The sequence below is a fragment of the Hipposideros armiger genome, unplaced genomic scaffold (genome assembly GCF_001890085.2).
Source record: "Hipposideros armiger isolate ML-2016 unplaced genomic scaffold, ASM189008v1 scaffold_134, whole genome shotgun sequence".
NCBI classification, from domain to species: Eukaryota; Metazoa; Chordata; class Mammalia; order Chiroptera; family Hipposideridae; genus Hipposideros; species Hipposideros armiger.
Window position 1 is genome coordinate 2,073,668 of NW_017731484.1, and position 16,272 is coordinate 2,089,939.

Consider the following 16,272-nt stretch of genomic DNA (forward strand, 5'->3'; position numbering starts at 1 on the left):
TGGCATACAGAGCTGGTGTGCCGGAGTACCATTCACAGAAACAGGCAATGCTGGAGGGGAACTGGGCAGGGGTGGAGAAGGCAGTGGGTGAGTTAGGAGGAGAATCATGACTCTGTCTTTGAGGTTTCTTGAGACATCTAACTTAGCCAACTAGGCAAATGAATATAAGCACACGGAGTTCAGATGAAGAAGCTACAGATGTACATTTGGGTGTCACTTGAAGATGGCCGATAACAGAAGCCATTCATGAGATGGCCTAGGGGCAAGGATCCAGTCGGAAGAGAATACCTTGAACCAGGCCATAAGGAACACCAAGATTTAAAGATCGAGACGGAAAGACTGAGTCAGCAAAAGACCACTCAGGGGTAACCAGGAAAGCCAAGAATAGGGGGTCAGAGAACCCAAGGGAGAGGAAAGTGTCAAAACGGGGCGGGGGGCGGGGGGGGAATGCTTCTGAGAACTAAAAAATGTTCCCTGCGCTTAGTGATATGGAGAAGTGCTGTCGCAGCAGAGTGACGGGGGAGGAAGCCAGACTGAAGCGGGACAGAGGAAGTGGGAAGTGCAGAATTGGAGAGAGCTAGTGTCGCCAATTTTTTCCAAGACATTTGGCTTGTAAGGAGAAAAGAGGCAAGGTGGCAGAAAGTGGAGTTGGGCTTGAGGAAGATTTTTGTTGTTTTGAAGATGAGAGAAACTTGAGCATGGTGGGAAGGATGTTCCTGAAGACCAGGGGACAGAATCTAGAACAGAGATGGCAGAAGAACTGGCCTGCGATGGAAATGCCTCCTCTGCAGAAACAGGGGGGAGGAGGAGAGGGCTGGTGCAGAGGCAGGTACGTGTGAGGGTCTGGTGGGGATGAGTTGAGGGAGTTCTGCCTGATGACTTCTATTTCTCTGTGAAGTAGGAGGTGAGGTCCTCAGCTGAGAGTGGGGGTGGAGGTGGAGGTGTGGGGAGGAAAGTGTGAAATAGTCATTGAGAGTCAGGAGAGAGATAATCAGAGATAGCCAGGCACTTTTGGAGTATAACTAGGGTTGGTGAGAGCGCCGAATCCTGACCACTAGACCACCAGGGAACGGCGAGCAGCCGCTGAGCTGCCAACAGGTAGCAGGATGGCTCAGCTTAAAAAAAAAAAAAAACAGTATAAGTAGGGTTGGTGATGGTGAATCTTTAGAGGTACCAATTCTGCCTTATTTTGTCTTTTGCTAGCAGGTTGTTTGAATAATAAAGGCAGAAGAAGCAGATAGACTGATTAATCCAGACTGGGGCAATAAAAAGATAGACAGTCAAGAGAGTTTAGGATATTGGCAGGAGAGCTCTTAAAATGACAGAACATGGGCTCTATCTTGACTCCAAGAAGGAAGACAGAGGAAGGTAATGGGTGGCAAGAAAGCAGAAGTGCCAATGGACCAAAGGTCCCATTGAGGTTAAAGAATGGCTATGTGAGAGTCATCAGACAGCAAGCTGAGAGGCCAGGAGGTGGTGTCCAGAAAGCAGGGAACTCTACTAGGCGATTGATTATGAGGTGATGGCGAGATCTAAAGTGTGACCTTGGGAGCGATGGCTGAGGTGTGGAAGCCAGTGAAGGGGATGACAGTCTGGGGGTAGGACGAGTTCCCATGTAGTTACTGATCTCACCCAGGACAATGGATGGACTTAGAAAGGACAGGGTGTCTATGAGTAGATGTCAAAGGCTTCACTGAACCGGGAGGGTGGCTGAGGATGGCAAGGGGGAAGGGGAGATGCAGCCTGATTTTATGAGATTTGGGGAATAATCATCTCTTAGAGAAATTACATTCCCTTGCATCTGAAGTACAGTCTCCAGAGTGAAAGGTCAGGAGAGAAAGTGGAAGGAGTCTTGAGAAGAGATAATAGATACAGCACAGAGCCAGAAGCTAGGAGATATATATATCTAGTCCTGATGACACTAATATGCTCTGACCTTGGGCAAGTCCTTTCCCCTCCCTGGGCCACAGGTTTCTCATCCACAAAAACAGGATGGAGGAAATGGCTAAGCTAGAGCTTCCCAAGCTTCCCATTAGAGAGCCATGAACGGGTTACAGGTGTGCCAAAATCATGATCCTCTTCGCCCCTGGGTCAGTCAGAGTCCCTGAGCCATTGTCATTGTATATGTGTGCTATGATGTGAATGAGAAGGTGAGGAAGCAGTGGGCCAGACACTCTCCAGGGCCCCAGCCATCTCTGATGTTCTGTTTGCACATCTCTGGCGTGCCGTCTTGGAGGAGGCTGTGGGGAGGCCAGTGGAAGAACAGACAGACTCCTGCTACAGGCAGAAGTCCATCTGCTGGCAGAGAGGAAGTCGAGCTTCCCAGCTCCCCCGGCTCACCTCGCTTCCCTCCCAGCACCAGCCAAGGAAGCTGTGACCTGTGCTTAGATACTTAGGTGAGGGCAGGTGCCTCTGCTCCTCTTCTGCCTGGTGGCTGGGTGGTCACCGGTGGTCCCTTCAAGCCTCAGCAGCAGCTTATAAACTTGGAGGAGCAATTGCCCCCTGGCTCCTTCTTTTACTTTCCAGTTCTAAAAACAGACGCACCATTTCTGAGGAGTCAGGCAGCGTGTCTCACTGCACATGACCCAGACAGAACTGTCACAATGCAGATCTTCCTCTTGGGACCAGCCACTGCTCAGAAATCCACGGAAGATCCACTTACATAGATGACCTTGGGCTACCCTCTCTCTGCTACTAGCCTTCCTTGGTTTCCCTCTCCCTCCATCTTCTGTCAGATGCTATGTGCTTAGAGAATTCACAGACAACGTAATTTTACCCTAATCATGAAATACCAGGAAAGGCCCAGCACCAGGCCCAGCACTCTGTACACAGTAGATATGCAATAAATATTTACCAAATCAGTGAAGAGTATTCTTGAATATTTCAAAAAGAAAACCCTACCAAGCTCACCAGGATTTTTTAAATTATTGATCACGTTGCTCTTATTTATTTGAGTAGATAATTAAAAGATTACTTTGAAAATTCTTTCATATTTATTGGTGCCTACTATGTGCCACACATTTTGCAAGTATGAACTCATTTCATTTTCTTTTTCTTTTTCTTTTTTTTTTTTTTTTTAGATTTTATTGGGGAATTGGGGGAGGAGAACAGCCAAGTTGTCCTTCAATCTTAGTTGTGGAGGGTGCGGCTAGCTCAGCTCCAAGTCAAGGTGCTGTGTTCAATCTTAGTTGTGGGTGGGCATAGCTACCATCCCATGTGGGAGTTGAACCAGCAGCCTCGTTAAGAGTGCACACTCTATCCACTGAGCCATCCAGGGAGCAGCTCAGCTCAAGGTGCCAAGTTCAGCCTTAGTTGTGGGCAGGCATAGCCCACCATGGAGTTGAACAGGCAACCTTGTTGTTAGGAGCCTGTATTCTCACCAGCTGAGCCATCCTGCCACCTGTTGGCAGCTCAGCAGCAGCTCAGCTCAGGTGCAGCTCACTGGCCCATGTGGGAATCAAACCAGCGACCCTCTTGCTCAGAGCTCGCACTGTTAAGCAAGCTCTTAACCAACTGAGCCACTTGGCCGGCCCCAAGCTCATTTCATTTTCACAAGCTGTGAGATGGTTACGTTAACCCCATTTTACAGACTGGCAAACCGAGGCTCAAAGAGAGGTTAAGAGGTGTGTCCAAGGTCATAGAGCTAGTAAGCCGTGGCCACAGGGTTCTAACCCAGATGTCTCCAACTTTGAAGCTGGTGCTCTTCAGCATACCAGGCTGCCTCATACAAGGGCATAAACAGAATAGAATCAATTGAGAGACAGAAGCAAAGGGGGAGGCAGAGAAGTGTGTAGGAAGATTGCAGTAACACAGACCATCTGAGGCTCCCCACTGCCATGTTCTGGGGAAGTAGTTTTGAGGTTGAGTAAGATTTGCCAAAGAAAACTAGAGAGTCAGGCTCTCGCTAATCTTTCCACTTTGATTGCTGGGCTGGCTCACCCACTACCTACACAATCTGCCATTTAATTCAGTGCTGCCTGGCTTGGCTCTTTGAGCCTGGGAGGGGCCACGAAGATGCAATGACCTGTCCTGTGAATACACTATCCCTGCTCCCCTCCCCAAGATGCAGAGTGACTACTGGGCCCAGGAAGTACCCCTTGTGCTCAGGGCCTAGAGAGCAGGCAGGAGAGTGGCAGAAGACATGAGTGGTCTGACCTGCCACGGATGAACATGGCTGTCAGCCCCCACACCTGCCTGCCTCTGCCTGACAGGTGAGCATCTGTGCTCTACAGCTGTCTGTCCATCTGTCTCCTTCTGACGTTCCTCAGAGAGGGGAAACTCTGGATTTGAAGCAGCAACCTTACTCCGGATATTAATCAGCAGGGAATAGGAAGGGTGGGGCAGGAAGAAAAGTGTGCCTTTATCTTCATCAACACCCAACCCCCTCCCCACTGCCAAGTCCCTCTCACTGCTTCCCCTCCCTTCCCCATTACTCCCCTAAACTCTGCCTGCCAAGCTCTGCAAATTATCACACATGCCAATAAGTCATTAGAAACCAGAACAGCAAATGTGGGGTTGCCATGGAGACCGACACCAGGAGCTGGCAGCCCTGGGGGTCAGCCTGTGGCTCAGGTGTGCTGTGGGGAGAGCTGGAAAGGCCAAAGTGCCTAGCAAAGGGGAGATAATGCATTATGAACTATCGGGGTTCTGATTCCAGGCAAGGCACCAGGCTCTACCTCTTCCTCTCCATCCCCTCCGCAAAGCCCCAGTACTGCCCACGTGCGACTTGTTAGATGTCATGAATGCTGCACAGACTTCAGGAGGGCAGGTGCATCACGGGACACTGGGCCCAGCCCCATCCCCCATAGACCTGTGTCTGTCTCCAGAAGAGGTGGCTGGGATATGCCGACCTGGGAACCATCCCGGGGCCAAGGACCGCGGACAGCCCTTAGCAACCTGAGTTGGTTGCCTGTGTTTGGAGGCCACTGAGGCCCAGCGAGGGGCTGAGGGCAGGATAGCCCTCGAGCTACATCCTTCCTAAGCTTGGAACTCACTCTGCTTCTGCCCAGTGCTCAGCAATAGGGCCTGGGCCCTTGTAAGTTAAAACACACACATCCACTTGTTGAAAATGGTTGAGAGACTGTGTGTAAGTATCCAGAACTTCTGACAAGACAGAAGCAGGCCCTGGGTTGGAGTCTCCGCTCTTCTACTGACTCAGTGTGACCTCTGACAAAGCCACTTCTCTCTGGGCCTCGGTTTCATCATCTGGAAAATAACTGGGATGTGTTTCTGACACGGTTTACTTCAAACTGGGCTCTTCAGCTCTGAAACGATTCCTCTGGGGTCATGGGTCAGGAGGAGGCAGAGTCAGTGGGGTTCCGGTCCACCTGCTTGTAGCGTAGTAATACACTACAGCAGCCTCGTATTAATTTCCTGTTGCTGCTGTAACACAGTCCCACAAATTTGGTGCTTTAACACAGATTTATTATCTTACAGTGCAAAATGGGTCTCAACGGGCTAAAATCAAGGTGTTGGCAGGTCTGCATTCCTTTGTGGAGGTTCTAGGCGAGAAGCTGTTTCCTTGCCTTTTCCATCTTCTGGAGGCCTCCCACACATTCTTGGCTCACAGCCCCTTCACTCTTCAAAGGCACCAATGGCCAGTCAAGTCTTTTGCACATCGCATCACTCTGACGCGGACTTCTGCCTTGCTCTTCCACATTTAAAGGACCCTTGTGATTACACTGGGTCTAGTGGATATTCCAGCACAATCTATCTTAAGGGCAGCTGATGAGCAACTTTAATTCTATCTGCCACCTTAATGCCTCTTGCCATGTAACCTGACATATTCACAGGTTCCAGGAACTAGTGCACAGACCTCTTTGGGGGGCCATTATTCTGTCTGTCACACATGCTTTGAAAAATGGATCAATTTCTATAAATGTTTGAAAGCCACAGGACTCTCAGTTGCCATCAGTTTTAAAGTGCGATGACCTGGACTCTTTTTCTCCCTGGGTGAGCCTCACAAGGAATTCAGAGGCACTCTGGGGCCTGCCCATCAAGTGTGAATGTTGTCAGGCTTAGGCTATCTTGGTGGGGTGCGCAGAGTGATGGGTCTCTATGTCCATCAGAAAAGAGCTCTCCAGGGAGGAAAAATGAGGCCTGTTTGGGGGAATCCACCTGTCTCAGCTCTTTCCTTTCTATTCTATATGCACATACATACTCAGATTACTCTGCAGTCATCTATTTTTATTTTTACTTCCAGGTAAGGTCAGGTTGAGCTGGGTGTGCGTGTGCATGCGTGTCTGTGCATGCATGTGAATGATCTCTCCCATCAGACTGGATGATCACCGAGGCCATGACCCTGTTTTCCTTTGCTCCCCATTACCCATCCCCATCCCTTGGCACTGCACCGGGTGCAGAAGGAACACTGATTTAACAGTCACAAAGTTGAAATATCATCCTTTCTTCCCATACTTTGACCTTCAACGTGGTCCTCTTCCTAGATCCATCCAGAGGAGTCCCCAGATTATTGTTACAAACTCTAGAAACAGGACCAAGTTCAGAAAGCGTGGGTCTTAGGATCTTCCTGCTAGCATCTTTCCAGGCCCATTGTGACCAACTCTAGAATTTGTAGGTGAGACAGACTCTGACATCCCCTGAGGGAGATGGTGGCCTCTCATTCTCCTTGCATGCAACATAACATCTGTAAGATACCCTCTGCCAACTGCCTGGGACCCAGTGGGGCTGAATAACCAAACTCTTATGAGAAAGGTGTCCTGGGTATTAATCATAGCCCTGGTGTTTTATGATTTTATGCAAATTACCCTCTCTCGACCTTACTTTTTTCCCTTGGTGTAAACCGGCAGCTCATTCCTATTCTTACCTCTATCGTATGTCCCAGGGGATCCCAGGAGAGAAATGCGATGCAGTAGGGTAAAGCTGTTCTTTGGAGGAGCGGCCCTGGGGAAATTGAGGGGGAAAGGAACTAACATTTATTGAGCTTCTACTTTGTAGCCGGCACTTTACACAGATTAGCTTGTTTAATGGGGTGGTTGAGAACCAAGGCTCTGGAGTCAGGAAGATTTGGGGCTGTATTCCGGCCCTGCCACTTGCCAGCTGTGTGTGGCCTTGGGCAAGTTACTTAACGTTTCCCAGCTTTAGTTTCCTCAACTGCAAAATCGGAGAAAATCTTCACAGCGTTATGTGGATTAAGTGAGATAGATGCAATGAAGCTCTTGGCACATTGTAAGCAGTCAAAAATGTTAGCTCTTATTATTAACTACTCGATGAAGTGGGTGTTATTAAGCCAAATTTATAGATGGGGAAACTGAGGCTCAGAGAGGTTAAGTAAAATGCCCAAGGGCATGTGGCTAAGGAACATGAACTCTATCCCAGCTCTAACTGATTCCAGTCCCTCTGGACTGTGAGCCAGGAGGACAGAAGCCTCAGGTTCCGGCCTGAGGTTGTGCCCAGAGCTTCCAGGTAGCGTTGGTGGCCCTCCTGTCTCAGGCTGCCAAGGCCCAGAGGAGGGTAGAAGGCTGTTTAGCAGCACCGGTTGCCCATGTGACTCTTGGCTCCTGCTCCTTGGCTGAGGGAGGGGTGAGGGAGGGGAAAGTGAGGGCACAATTGAAGGACCCCACTCCACTCCAGGATACTCTTTCTATAGGTCAGAAGGGAGCCAAGCCCCAAGACCCAAGGCCCAGGTGGTCTCTCTCCTGGGAAAGGACAGACTCACCCCTCATGGGAGAATGTTTGCTCATTTTAGCACAATATTACTTCCGGTTCACCATGTATGAAACAAATTGAAATGTTCTAAGAGCAACCTACCCAACAGGAGCCCAGTCAGTGAGAGGGAGAAGAGAAGCTGCAGACTGGGTAGAAAAATGGAGCTCAAGGAATGGCAGAGAACTGGGCCTGACATCAGCGGGCTGAAGGGCTGGTGGACAGCAACCAATTAGCAGAGGGCAGATCTTGGAGACCACCTGAGAGCTGAGAACTGGAAAGGGGACCTTCTCAAAGCAAGAGATGTCAAAGGACAGAGATCAGCTGGCAAGAATGTGGGACAATGGGGCTTTCACCCTCTAAAGACAGGGGTGCCCTCCTGACCAGAGAGATCAAAGGGGACACCAGAAACCTGGATGTTGGGGAAGGATCTGCTCCAGAGACAAAGGCTGCTGCCGCCCATGGGCCCTTCCCCTACATGGTCACCTTTCTCCCTCTTCCACCTCCATGAGCTACAAGTTCCCCTCTCGGGAATTCTCCCCTCTGCAGATCCCAACCCCACCCCATTTTCCAGGCCCGATCAGCCGCACCCCCTCCAGGCAGCGTTCCCTATAAACTCCCACACAGAGCTCACAGCTCTGATAACATTTATAGTCTAAATCACACAGTTTAGCACTTGGTTTTAAATACTGTCTGGTATTATTCCCTTGTTATTTCTTGGGAGTATAAGGTTTGCCTCCCCAGCGGATCTGTTAAGTTTCCTTACCAGTTAAGACTAGGCCTTAATGTTTCTTTATATTCTCCTCACCTCACACTCCACACTGCCTAGGATTGTGCTCAAAAGGTACTTGGAGGTTGAGCACTAACAGACTAAATTAGCTTCAATGGCTGGAGAACTTCCTGACTAGCCATCTAGTGAAACGCTGAAATGGTTGGCCCAAATCCCGGGGTCTTAAAAGGTCAGATCACGTCATTACCCACTGCCCCAAACTCTGCAAAGGCTCTCCATCTCACTCTGAGGAAACACCAAACTCCTCCCCCCAGCTCCAGGGCTCTCCAAGATCAGTGCTCCTCAATGCTTCTCAAACCCACCAGGCACGGCCCTGCATCTGAGCCCTTGCTTCTGTTATTCCCTCTGCCTGGTGTGCCCTTACCGGCTTGCAGCCACTTCATCTTTACTCATGTGTCACCTCAGTGAGGTCTCCCTGGGCCATGCTGCGCAAAATTTCAAACTCTCTTCTTCCTAACACATCCTCTCCTATCCCCCTCTTCCTTTCTTAATTTTTCTCCTTAGCACCTGCCACCCTCTAATATACTATTTATCTTACTGTCTCCCCAGACAATCAGGTATAAGCTCCATCCAGGAGGGCAGAAATCTCTGATGGCTGGTTGCTCACTGTTGTCTATACCCCCAGGCCAGGCACAGATGCCTAAGAAATTCTTGCTGAATGAAGACTCCAGTCCCACCCTGTCTGACATGGCTGAAGCATGGTTCCTGTCCAATGGACAATGGAGAGGAAAATTCTGTAGGTCGCCTCTAGATATGGGAGTCCACCGTTTCCTGGGCTGACTCTGGGGAAGCCCTTCTGAAATTCAGGGGCCTGGAGCTGTGTGAGCCCCAGCTCCCTTCATCCCATAGAGAAGTCTGTCCAGGAGTAGAAGGTGGAGGGGTGGGGTGATTGCTAGGCAAGGTAGTCAAGTCCCTCCTCTCTCCATGCACCGCTTTTAAACTTCTAGCTTGCCCACCAGCTGCCCCTCTGTGGCCACTCCAGCTCCTGGCATCACTACCTCTGCCTTCCCAGGCCAAAGACAGACACTTTCTTGGACAGACACTCACCTGCCTTTGAATGCTCATTTTGACAACACTGTAGATCAGCGGTTCTCAACCTTCCTAATGCCGCGACCCCTTACTACAGTTCCTCATGTTGTGGTGACCCCCAACCATAAAATTATTTTCGTGGCTACTCTATAACTGTAATTTTGCTACTGCTACGAATCGTCATGTAAATATCTTTTTGTTTTCCGATGGTCTTAGGCGACCCCTGTGAAAGGGTCATTCGACCCCCAAAGGGGTCGTGACCCACAGGTTGAGAACCGCTGCTGTAGATGAACACAGCCTCCTTATCTCCTTGCCTTTCTTATCTCTTCCTCCCGCTACCCTCCCCCCACCCCGAAAAGATCAGGTAAGACAGACGCACCTTTCTTGTGAGACCAATGCTGATTGCCTAACAATCGCTGCCTCTTCTCCCATGTTTCTTCCTGAAGGATCTGCCCTGTGGTTTGTAAATATGAACAATTATGCTTGTTCTTCCTAAGACATAGGAGGCTGCCTGTTAAGGACACCCCACTGATAGTACCAATCCCAAACCGTCCCCACCTAATCTGCTTGAATGTGGGGTCTGTGCCCATCCTCGCATCTCCTAGAAATCACCCCTGCATTGATTCCACTATTGTGGCCATGGCGACAGACTCTTAGGGTCCAGCTTCTCTGAGGCCACTGGCTCTTTGTGGCCCCAGAGGCACTTAGCTGAGGCAGAAGGAAATGACGTTGGCTCTAAAGGAGCCATGACCTGTGGGAACAAGAGGAAGACAGGACACCCTCTCTGAAGGTCCCAAAAAGGGGACGGGCAGCCTCTGGCTTGGACAGGACTTGGGGAGCTTCTTACTATAGGGAGGGAGGACAATGGGCTGGAGTACCCCAGAGCATCCTCCAGGCCCAAGGACCACTGGGGGTGGTTAAGAAGCAGGAGCCCTCAGGTCAGAAGGAAGGGTGAATCCCCCCGGGTTTGTTTGTTTGTTTCTAGCTATATGTCTTTGAGCAAGTTACTGAACCTCTCTGAGTCTTGGTTTTCAGTTTAAATTAGAGACAATAAGAGTACCTACCTAACAGGGGTATTTTTGAGACTTTAATGAAATAATGTAGGTAAAGTACTTGGCACCGTGCCCAGCACATAGTAAGTGCTTAATAAATGCTCGCTGCCGCGATTAGTGCCATTACAATGTGAGAGGTGGAGACTGAGAATTGGTTATTGCCCCAGAAATCCTCTGTTTGCTCTTCATCTTGGAACTCACTTCAAGCCCATCAAATGCAGAGCAGCAGGGAAGGTGTGGGTGGAAGAAGTGTACAGAGAGAAACTGAATTCTAAACCAGACCTGGTTAAACTCACCCCCTAATAAGCAGTTCCCTCAGGCTAAGGTTTCTCCTAGGTCCCCAAGTGCCAGATACCAGAGGATAAGAGCTATGGCAGCTCTGAGTTAGGAGCAGAGACTGTGTGATGGTGACTTAGAACATTTAGGAAGACATAATCATGAGACCAAATCCCAGCAGGGATGCACCAGGTCCCTGCCCAAAGGCCAGCTCTTTTAGGTTGGAGAGTGTGGGGACGTTCTGGGTGACCTGTCAGCCCCACTGGAAGCTCAGCTCCTAGCACTGGAAACAAAGAGGCTGAGGTGGGACATGTCCAAGGTATTCCTGATATCCACAGGAGGCAACACATACACAACATAGCATTTTTTTCATGATCCCTGTGCCCCAGATACTCTTGGCACCAGTGTCCCCAGGCACACCACCTCTACCTGGTTGACTTCTTTTCAAGCCTTGTCCCAAATATCATGTGCTTTGAGAACCATTTCCTAATCTACAGACAGAGATAGTTACCTCTCCATCTGCTCATCCCTGTGTTATAGCACATGTTTCATTATTGTAAGACTAACTCTCCTATCGAATAATAACAATATACTTGTATATTGGCACCGTTCTAAGCTCATTATGTGTCCTAACTCATTTAATTCTCATAACTCTATGAAGTTATTATTATCCCATTTATGCATGAGAAAACTGAGGCGCAGAGATGTTAGATGACTTGCCCAATGTCACTCAGCTAAAAGCGGTGGAGCCTGGATTCAAGCGCCAGCTGTGCAATTCCAGAATCTGTATTTTTTACTGTGAATGGCTGGAAGGCAGGGACAATATCTGATGTGTCTCTTTGTTTCTGGCACCTAGCACAGGTCTGAGCAAACTGTAGGTGCTTAGAAAAGATGGGCTGATTGAGTAAGCAACTGCCTGCATAAGGCTAAGCTGGTGACTATTTCAGCCTCTGAGCTGTAGGACTGTGAGACGAAGGTCCTGAGGGAAATTAAGATATAGGTGTCCTTCTTCACCCAATCTTAGCAATTCTACCACATGCTGTGGTCTGTCCTGTCTGGTGGTGTCTTTTCTTGCATGTCTCTTGCCTTCTGTTTTTTGTTTCTCAGTTTATCTTCTGACTTTGCCCTCCTCCCTTTCTGCTCCTGGTCACTCTCCCCCTTTCCTGCCCAATTCAGCCTCTGCCCATTCATTGTCCTTGCCCTTCCCTGTAATTCTTGCAGGTTCAAAAACCTCCCACCCTCATTCTTTTTGCCTTGGAGGTTTTACAGAATCAAGGCTTGGCCAGGGAGGCTGAGAACACCAGTGGCACTGACTCATTAGACTGGCCATGGACCAAGCTCCTACCCTCTGACCCTTAACGAAAACAGCAATTTCCCATCAACTCTACCTGAATTCAGGGTGGTGGTATGGAGCAAGGGTTGCCCACCTACAGCTTATCGCACATCTGTGTAACATCAGAAAGACCAATGCCCTCCCTGCCTTCTCTCTCAGGGTCCCAACTCCTCCAGGAAGCCTTCCTTGATCACTTGAGAAAGCTTATTCATGCAAGAACATCTTTATAGGGCCGGCCGAGTGGCGCATTTGTTAAGAGCTGGCTTGGGAAGCCAGAGGGCCCCAGTTTGGATCCCACATATGAGGGCCAGTGACACTGCCCTCTACAGCTAAGATGCTGAACAACAGCTCAACCTGGAGCTGGGCTGCTGTGAGTTGCCAACAGCAGTGTAGGCTGCAGCCCCTGCTGCAGTGGGTTGCCATGGGCTACCGTATGTAGCCAGCAGCCGCAGTGAGCAGCCGTCTAGAAGCCGGTGACTGATCTGCCTCGACCGGGGAAGAGCGCAATGATGGTTCCAACTTGGGCCAGTGAAGCAACGTCCTCCACAACTAGTCTGAAGAACAAAAGGACAGCAACTTGTCTGTTCCACTTCCCCCAATTCCCCAATAAAAATCTTTAAAAAAAAAAGAAAATCTTTATATATTCTCATATTCTAACTGAGGAGACAAGCATGTGCCTGAAAATTTTGATTAAAATATAATCTTTAGATAACTGTACAACTTACCAGATGTCAAAGACATCACAGGGGCCAAATGAACTGCAAACCATCAGTGATTTCAAAACAGAAACCTATGTGACCTGAGGCAAGTGGTTGATCTCTGGTCCTCAGTTTCCTCAACTATAAAGCAGGGGATTATAATCCAGGTCTTAGAAGGCTGTCAGGAGGATTGAATGAGATAATTTTTGTAAAGCGCTGACAGACGGGTGCTTAGTAGGTACTCAGTAATAGATCTGTATCTTTTTTCTTCCTCTGTCTAAAACACGGGGCTTCCACCTAGCCCTGGGTCTATAAGCTTTGTGGCATCTGGTATTTTGTAGGGAAATGGGCCTGTCACGTTAGAGGTCACTCAGTGTGGTGATGACGACATTTCACTAGGACTGTTCACACCCCCCCCCCAACTCAAGCAGTGGATCTTTGAAAGTGCCTGGTGGGTACAGAACTCATCAGCTGGGAATTCTAGGTACAAGTTCAGTTCTGCCCTGAGACACGGAAGTTTGTTTAATCAATATATCCTCACATCCTAATATAGTGCTAGGCACATAGTAGGTGCTCAATAAATTGTTGAATAAAGGAATTTTTTTAAAAAACAATGGATTTCCTTTTTCCCTGCAAATAAAGAAAAGATGGGTAGGAGGGGCAAATGGCAGGGTACAGGAGACATGCCAGGGAAATGCAGCTGCCAGGCCCACCAGTCTGGCTCCTCCTCTGCAAAGGGGATGCAGCAAAGCACAGAGCACCTGCCTGGCTTGTGATTAAAGCTGCAGTTTATGAAAGAGAAGGGGAGCAAATGTGAAGACAGAGACCTGGAGGGGAGCGAGGGAGAAGTCTTGCAGAGAAGGAGGGTGAAAGGAGAGCACCGTGAGAAGGGAGATGAAGAGATGCTTGAGGAAAGAGAGGGAAGAGTGAAGGAGAGACACAAAGAGGAGGCAGGAGGAAGGCACAGGGGGAAACGGGGAGGGGAAGGAACTGTGGAGTTACAGAGGAAGCTGCTGTCTCCGCCTGGGTGGGATTCGTCTTAGAAGACCTCTGAGTTCCCACCGGTATTTGGTGTCTCCTTCGGGTTAGGCTGTGCCCAGGGAAGAGTATGGACTGGGGGTGCTCCTAGATACCAGGTGTTTGCTAGACCCTGAGCAGGTCTGAATCCCTGGAGCACTGAGGGTTTTAGTGCCATCCTTTCCAAATAATGACATCCCACCCCAGGTCCAGAGGGACCCCCAAGGCAGGAAGGAGGAGACCGTGTGAGCCAGCCCAGGGGAAAGCAAAGGGCCCAGAAGGCTCCGACCCTCAGCTATGCCCTTCTTTCCATCTTTCCCCACAAGGGCACCTGGCTAGTCAGGAAAGTGGGTCAAGGCCACCCACGTGTGACTTTTTTTCTGATAACAACAGGACCCACAGGCAAGGGGGGTGGGGTGGGCTCAGTGCCCGTGTACACAGCCTTGCTCACCCCGTGCCCGGTGCTTTTTGCTGGAGGGAACTGTAAGGAGGAGTGGGTAGTGGGAGGAGAGCCCGGCCATCTCCTACAGGAAGAGGGACGCTGAGCCCAAGTCCATCCCAGGCTGGTGGGGAAGGGCGAGCCTGCCTTGGACTTGGGTGCATGGAAAGACCCAGAGCTCCTGACGATGGTGACCAAGCTGGCAGGCAGCCACCTCCACTGCCCGTACCAGGGGAGGCTGTTGTCTCTACCATCCACCTCCTGGGGTCTTCAAGCAGAGGGCCTGTCCTGTCCATCGCTGCCACTGAGAGCTGTGCCCAGCCCACCCCCTCCCGACCCTGCCATTAGAAGCTGCGTTGGCTTCAACAGATGGGAGCTGCGGCAGCCTGAGGAACAGAGCACAAAGCCCAGCTGACATTTTCCTTCCTGTTCGTTTGGTGGGGGAGGAAGGATAGGGACGGGGGTGGGGGAGGAGCACAGCAACACCCCCCTAGGCCCGCCCCCAGGGCCCAGGGCTCCAGCACCTTTAGCTTCTCAGCTCAGCCGGTCACCAGCGGCTTTTCACTGGCTGGGTAGCCGGAGCCTGCGCCGCCCTTGCCTGCAGGACAGACAGACCACCTGTGGCTAGCCAACCCCTCCTGTCTCCTGGGTGCTGCGGTGGGCCCAGAGCGGTCCTCCAGATTTCGCTTCCCAATCCCAAGCCCCCAGACTGAGCCCAAGGCCGGCCCATCCCCCACCCCAAGTGTCCCATCCCGGGCTGCAGACAGACCCCTGTCGACCCCGGAGGGGCCTGGCTTATGGTTCCAGATACTTCGGACAGACACCAAGGCCATCTTGTCCCCTCCGCACAGACACCTGAGCTCCAAGGAAGGGGAAGTCCCCGAGGCTGTAGAGCGCTGCCACCCGGCAGTCCGTCCCTGTCACACCCTCTGTAACCTCTCTGCCACCTCTTGGCTGCCCGACATCTCAGGGCCCCGCTCCCCTCAGCAACAGTTTGGGAGGTTCGGATCCCTTGGGGTGGGTGACGACCCAGACGCCCCCTCTCCCGCCGCCTCCGGTCCAGCCCGCGCAGTCCGCTACCTTCTTTACATTCTCCAGCCCGCCTTCCCACTGCGCTCGCGGCCGCCTCCCTCCCGAGTCACCAGATGCCTTGCAGGCAGCTCGGCGGCGCTCGCGGCCGTCCCTTCCTCAGCCCCCGCCTCGTCCCCGCAGCCACACCAGAGGCCCCCGCGCCGCCCGGGGTCAGCCCAGAGCCGCACACTCACCCCACGACCGCCGTTCGGCTGCAGCCCGGGCTGTGCGGGGGAACCTGGGCTGCGCCCTTCTTCCGCGCGTCTCCCGCCCCGATCAGGGAGGTCCGCGAGCGCCTTTCCGCCGTGGAGTTGTCCTGGGAGTGGTGCTGGGGCAGAGCCGCGGAGGGCGACCGCAGAACAACGGTCTGCCCCGGCCGCCCGAGCCCCACGCCCCGGGATCGGCGCTCCCCGCCGCGCTGGTGGCCGGAGGCTGCTGGGTTGAGCCCGGCACTCCCTCTGCGCGCTGCGCGGCCAAGTGCACCCAGCAGGATCCCACGGCTCCCCGCGCCCCTCTGCGCGCCTCCTCCCTGCTTCTCACTCGCTTCTCCGCGGCTCTCCCAACCTCCCCAGCCCACTCCGGTCGCCGCCTCCTCGTCTGCATGCCACGCCACCCCCCTCCAGTCCCGCTGCCATTTTAACTCCTGAGTGGCCAGAGGCCCCCTCTCCCTAACACGCAACCACTGCCCGGAGGGAGAAGTTGGGTGGGGCCAGATGCTAAAGCTTGAGTGTCCGGGGCCAGTGGTGTTCTTGTGCCTTTAGACGCAAGGCTTGGCAGAAAGAAGGGGGCACAGCGACTGGATCTGAGAGAAGGGGATAGCTCTTCTGATATTGCCTCTTACCCTTTTGCAAAGGTCAATAGGTTTTACCCTTCCAAAGTTAACGTGGACTAAAGAATACAGTGGT

The 16,272-nt window shown here is 51.5% G+C and overlaps 1 protein-coding gene across 10 annotated transcripts in view; it reads right to left on the reverse strand.

Moving 5' to 3' along the window:
- LRRN2 (leucine rich repeat neuronal 2) overlaps window positions 1-15,933 on the reverse strand; it is a 69,165-nt gene extending 53,232 nt beyond the window's left edge. For all 10 annotated transcript variants that reach the window (XM_019649747.1, XM_019649745.1, XM_019649737.1 and 7 more), the window contains exon 1: window positions 15,562-15,933. The gene's annotated coding sequence lies outside the window, so the exon portion shown is untranslated. The remainder of the gene's footprint in view (window positions 1-15,561) is intronic.
- Window positions 15,934-16,272: the final 339 nt, after the last annotated feature.